Below are 6,772 nucleotides of genomic sequence, written 5' to 3'. Positions count from 1 at the left end.
ACATGTGATGACAATTTTCAGATGTTGTACAACAGACTTTGATCTCTGAAAGAGGGAAAACAAATGATGTGAGCCTTATGATTACCCCAGATTAAGGCCTCAAGGAGTTTCCAGGCTAGAGATCAGGGAAAGAAGCCTTGAGAGTCTGATCTTTCTTTCACTGAGTTGAGAAGAAAGAGGTCAAACTTCAGAAGATTAGGGCAGGTAGAATTTGTAGGGCAGAATATCAGAGAGAAGGGAGCTAGCTGTACAGAACAAGAGAAGTCTGAATATTGGCAAAGAAATCCTCTCATGTCCTTTACAGAATATGGATCTGCTTTTATGTAGAGGACAATCCCTGACACCCAGGAAGAGTCACTGGAAAGCAGCAAGCCAGACAATTCCTAGAGATTTTTAGTAAGGGCTAGGAACAGTGTATGTTCTCACAGCCAGAATAAGAACTTGTAAAACATGGGGGCACTGGAGAGAGTGCACAAAAAAGATACCTCCTAGTAGTAAAACTAAGTTATCCTCAGAATAAAAGCTACTCTGGATCACCTACAAAAAGTTTAACAGCAAGCCTCAAAAAGGATCAAGTTACCCAAACTTCAACTAACATAACTACAAGGCAGAAAATACTTAACTTTTTTATAGGAATACAAAAAAAAAAAAAAATTCAGAACCCCAAATTGTATAATTCACAATGTCCATCATCTTGTCAACAGTTAACAGGCATGTAAAGAAACAGGAAAATATGGCCCATAACCAGATAAGTCAATTAATAGAAATACACTTAGAAATAACAGATGATGAAATTTGTAAACAAGAACCTTTAACAAGCTATTGTAACTTTTATCAAGGTGTTCAAGGAAGTAAAGAAAACATCATGTAATGAGAAGAGAAATGTAAAGTGTAAAAATGAGATCCAAATGGAACTTCTAGAAATGAAATGAACAATATATGAACCGAATGGAATTAACAGCAGATAAGCAGAGAACAAAAGATAAGTGTATACCAACAGATAGCAATAGAAACTACCCAAAAATGAAGCATGGGAGGCCGGTGGGGGGAGGAGACTGAACAGAGATTCAGCAAACTTTTAAAGAAGAAAAAGGGGAAAGAGATACCATGTTAACAACAGTAAAGGAAAGTTGGAATGGCTAGATTATTATAAAAATAGACCTTAGAACAAAGAATGTTACCAGGGATAAAGAGGGACATAACATAATGATAAAGAAGTTAATTCATTAGAAATATAACAATTCAAAATATGTATATAACTAATAGCAAAACTTCAAATTACATGAAGTAAATACCAACAGAATTGAAAGGAGAAAGACACATGTCCACAAAATTCTCTTTCAGCAACTGACATAACAAATAGAAAAAAATATTAGTAAAGACATGGAAGACTTGAAACACCCTGTAATTCACATTGTCCTAATTTAAAAGAATAGACACTTCACCCTAAAACAACAGAATACCCATTCAAGCACACATGGAACATTCTCAAAGATCACATACTGGGTCATAAAACAATTTTTAATAAATTTCTAAGCTATTAAATAATACAGAGTTTTTTCATATAAATTATAAAATATATCATGTAAATATCCTCAAATCACAATGAAATTAGAAACCAGTAATAATAAGATATATGGTAAATCTCCAAATATTTGGAGACTAAACAACAAATTTCTATTTAACCAATAAGTTGAAGAAATCACAGGGAATCTAGAAAATATCTTAAACTTCATGAAGATGAATAAAACAGCACATTGAAATTTTAAAGAGCAAGAGTAATATTTTTGTAAATGTACAGCACTGGATACTTCTATGAAAAGAACAGAAAGGCCTAAAATCCAGGATCTAAACTTCCACCTTAAGAAGTTAGAAAAAGAAGAAAAAATTAAATGCAAAGAAGCAGAAAAATGGCTATGTTGGTAAGAACAGAAATCAATTAAATAAGGAGAAAAAGAAAATGGAACAAACATCTGGTTCATTGAAAAGATCAATAAAATGGGTAAGTATCTTGACAGATGAAGAAACAAACTAGCAATCTCAGGAATGAAAGGGAAGACCTCAGAATACTTTCAATAGAAATTTAAAGGATATTAAAGAAATATTATGAATAACTTTAAGTTAGTAAGTTTGACAACTTAGATGAAATGAACAAATAATTTGAAAGTCACAATCTACCAGAGCTCACCCAAAAAGAAACACATAATCTGAATAGCCCTATAGCTAGTAAAGAAACTGAATTCATAATTTAAAACTCTCCCACAAAGAAAACACCAGGCCCAAAGAGTTTCACTGTCAAATCCAAAACATTTATGGAAAAAATACCAATTCTACACCAACTTCCAAAAAAACTGAAAAGAAGGAAACACTTCTCACCACATTTTATGAGGTAAACACTACTGTATTAGTTTGTTAGGGCCGTCATAAAAAAATACCACAGACTGGGTGGCTTAAACAATAGAAATTCATTTTCTCACAGTCCTGGAGGTTGGAAGTACAAAATCAAGGTTCCAGCAGGTTTGGTTTCTTCTGAGGCATCTCTCCTTGGCATGTAGATGGCCTCCCTCCTGTTGCGTCTGCTTTGATCCCAGTTCTATCACTTGGTATGATCTAGGCCAAGTTCCCTACGCTCTCTATTCCTCAGTTTCCTTATCTACAGAATAGAAATACTAACAGTACCTATGTTACAAGGATGTCACAATGATTAAACAAGATATACATGAAGTGCTCAGCACAGCACTTGACACAGGGTCAGCATTTAGTAAGTTGGTTACTACTATTTGACTTTCCAGAATTAATTTTCTTCATTTACATTTTTCAAGAAATATTTATTCCATTAAACCATGTGATTATTTTTCAATTTATTAAAAAAAATATCCAGAGCCTAGAAACAATGATACTACATCAGCAACAAACATGCCCAGTGCCCATATCTTGGTTTCTAAATGCTATTATCCAATAAGAGAAAACTAAGCTCTTAGGAGTAATGGCTGCATCTAGGGCTGGGACAGGAGGAAATGCAAGATAAGCCTGGAGTATCTTATAATGCAATAAAGTGCTCAAAAAACAAAAGGATGGGTTATGTCAAAGGGACTCAGGAGTCAACCTGAAAGAGTTCCCAAGGACCTGGACTAGAACAATTTGAACAAAGTAAATAACATAACAACTAGATTATAATATAAAGTACAAAATACATATACTGAGTTCATACTGATATAAACAAATGACTGAATAAATAAATAAGTAGGGGAGTAGAAACAAATCTTCTTTATAGGGCAATCCCAAATAATGTACATATATTACTCCCTTGTCTAGGAAGCAGAGCTACCTCCCTTCCACACCTATGAGAGTTGTTTTGACCTCTTGAATGTTACTCTCCTTTCCTAATGCCACAACCATTGTCCAATTTGTCACCATGTGTCTTAATTACTGCCACAGCCTCTTAACAAGCCTGCTATTTTCACTCTAACTATCCATCCAATACATCCTCAACATGGAAGCCAGAGAAATAACAGATAATAGAAACAGACAGATAGGAGTTCTAGATACTGGCATTAACAAATACAGACTTTAAATGTTCTATGTTTAAGGCATAAAAGACGAAAGAAAATCTAGGAAAGAAACTGAAGAAAGACTTCTATGGTTTGAAAGGAACACAATAGAAAGACTAATACTGAAACTAAGACATCAGTGGTGAATTTAACAGCAGATTGCATACAGCTAAACAGAATATTAGTTAACTGAAAACAAAGTCAGAAGAAACATTTCAATAAAAATACAAAAAAAAAAAGACAATCTAGAGCCTAGCAGAATATCTTTGACTTACATACTAAAGATAAGATTACCTATAATATATAAAACCTACAAACTAAAAAAAAAAAGAGTCATGTATCACAACGTTCATTGCAGCTCTATTTACAATAGCCAGGACATGGAAGCAACCTAAGTGTCCATCGACAGATGAATGGATAAAGAAGATGTGGCACATATATACAATGGCTAACACATATATATGGAATCTAAAAAAAAAAAAGGTCATGAAGAACCTAGGGGCAAGTCAGGAATAAAGATGCAGACCTACTAGAGAATGGACTTGAGGACACAGGGAGAGGGAAGGGTAAGCTGGGACAAAGTGAGAGAGTGGCAGGGACATATATACACTACCAAACGTAAAATAGCTAGCTATTTTGGAAATAACACTGAAAAGTCAAAGACTTCATTGTTAAATAAAAACCACCAAGAATGATGTCCAAGCTTCTACCTCCCAAATACATGATTGAAAATATTTTAAATGATATAATCTTTTAAAAAATTTTTTTATTGAAGTATAGTTGATTTACAATGTTGTGTTAGTTTCCAGTATACAGCAAAGTGGTTCAATTATATATACATACACACACACAAACACACACACACACACACACATTCTTTTCCATTACAGTTTATTATAGGATATTGAATATAGCTCCTGTGCTATACAGTAGGACCTTGTTGTTTATCTATTTTATATATAGTAGTTTGTATCTGCTAATCCCAAACTCCTAATTTATCCCTCTCCCACCCCCTTTCCCCTTTGGTAACCATAAATTTGTTTTCTATGTCTGCGAGTCTGTTTCTGTTTTGTAAATAAGTTCATTTGTATCATATTTTAGATTCCACATATAGGGGATATCATATGATATTTCTCTTTCCCTGTCTTACTTCACGTAGTGTGATAATGTCTAGGTCCATGCATGTTGCTGCAAATGGTATTACATCATTCTTTTTTATGGCTGAATAGTATTCCATTATTTATATATACCACATGTTCTTTATCCATTCGTCTGTCAATGGACATTTAGGTTGCTTCTGTGTCTTGGCTATTGTAAATAATGCTGCAATGAACATTGGGGTGCATGTATCTTTTCAAATTAGAGTTTTCTCCAGATATATGGCCAGGAGTGGGAATGCTGGATCATATGGCAATTCTATTTTTAGTTTTTTAAGCAACCTCTGTACTGTTTTCCATAGTGGCTACACCAATTTATGTTTCCACCAACAGTGTAGGAGGGTTCCCTTTTCTCCACACCCTCTCCAGCATTTGTTATTCACAGACTTTTAAATGATGGCCATTCTGACCGGCCTGTGGTGATACCTCAATGTGGTTTGATTTGCGTTTCTCTAATAATTAGTGATGTTGAGCATCTCTTCATGTGCCTATTGGCCATCTGTATGTCTTCTTTGGAGAAATGTCTATTTAGGTCTTCTGCCCATTACATGATACAATCTTTATTAAAGACAGTTAAAATGAATTTCCTTCAGAAATGTCAGATAATTTTAAGATGCTCCTTGATAATTGGAGATACTCTTACTATTTAAATACCAGTGTTTAAATACGCTATCCACTGCATTCCACCAAATAAACATGTGAGTGGCAACCAAACATCTTATCCTCTTTATATAAATGCACATACCCACAACACACACACAAATTAGTAAGATCTCTCTTGCACAGAGATGAGTAGACTGAAATCCATATCAATCTATACCAACGGTCACCAATTTCAAATTTTCCGTAAGAGTCAGCAGTACTTCCAGAACAATCAGCTTTGATCAGAAACACATGCCCATTTCTGGTGTCTGTTAGTGCAGTGAGTTTCAGATAACCCTATAGAAACACAAGAACCAAACTGGATGAATTTCTCTTCTCTTATATTTGACATAGTATATCATAGAAGAAATAAACAAAATAATATCAATATTAAGCTAATTAACATTTATTTCAGTTTTTGAGTTACAACCACTGTAGTAAATCAGTAATAGTGTAAGACTATAGAATTCACCACCAACAAATGTGTACTGATGCCTAGGCACTCAATAAAGTCTACAAAAGTAAATTATACAATAAAAACAGAATCTTCATTTTCTTATAAAGCAAAAGAAAACTTTTTAGGAAATATAATTGAAAGCTTCTACTGTATTACCCACTTCCCTCCATGTTTTGGCTAAGTAAGCCCATTCTGTGCTTCTACTATATTTCTGCTTATAATGATTTCTTGGACACATCTCCCCAGGTTGGACCATGAGCATTTGAGGGCAGGAACTGTAACTTTTTTATTTTTGTATCTTCAGTGACTAGATATTTTACACACTCAAGAAGTGTTTGATGGATTAACTAATTAGTTAATTTTGTAAAAAATGTGTACGCATCACCAGGCAATCTGCATAACCATTTCAAGAACACAGAAGTGGGCTTCCCTGGTGGCGCAGTGGCTGAGAGTCTGCCTGCCGATGCAGTGGACACGGGTTTGTGCCCCGGTCCGGGAAGATCCCACATGCTGCGGAGCGGCTGGGCCCGTGAGCCATGGCCGCTGAGCCTGTGCGTCCAGAGCCTGTGCTCTGCAACGGGAGAGGCCACAACAGTGAGAGGCCCGTGTACCGCAAAAAAAAAAAAAAACACATAAGTCAGACCCCTAAAATAAAGATTTCCCTCCAACTCCTGGAGAAGGTGCTATAGTGTAGAAAATCAGGGAATTAACCCTGAGAAGAGGGAAGCCTAAAAGAAATTACTTGGTTTTGGACACAGCACTAAAGATAGAGAAGAAAAGCTCCAACATGACACCAAGTGGTCTCACGTGATCATAAGAGGAGGAAAACACATGTATTTGGTTTGCCCAGCCAACAAAAGCAGGACATTTTTCTTCAGGAGTTACAGTGACATAGAAAAGCCAATGAATACTATACGTATTCTCAAGTTCTCAGCTGGGGTACTATTTTCAATTTATCTTAAACT

The sequence above is a fragment of the Pseudorca crassidens genome, chromosome 16 (assembly GCF_039906515.1).
Source record: "Pseudorca crassidens isolate mPseCra1 chromosome 16, mPseCra1.hap1, whole genome shotgun sequence".
Taxonomy (NCBI): domain Eukaryota; kingdom Metazoa; phylum Chordata; class Mammalia; order Artiodactyla; family Delphinidae; genus Pseudorca; species Pseudorca crassidens.
This window is presented reverse-complemented; position numbering follows the sequence as displayed.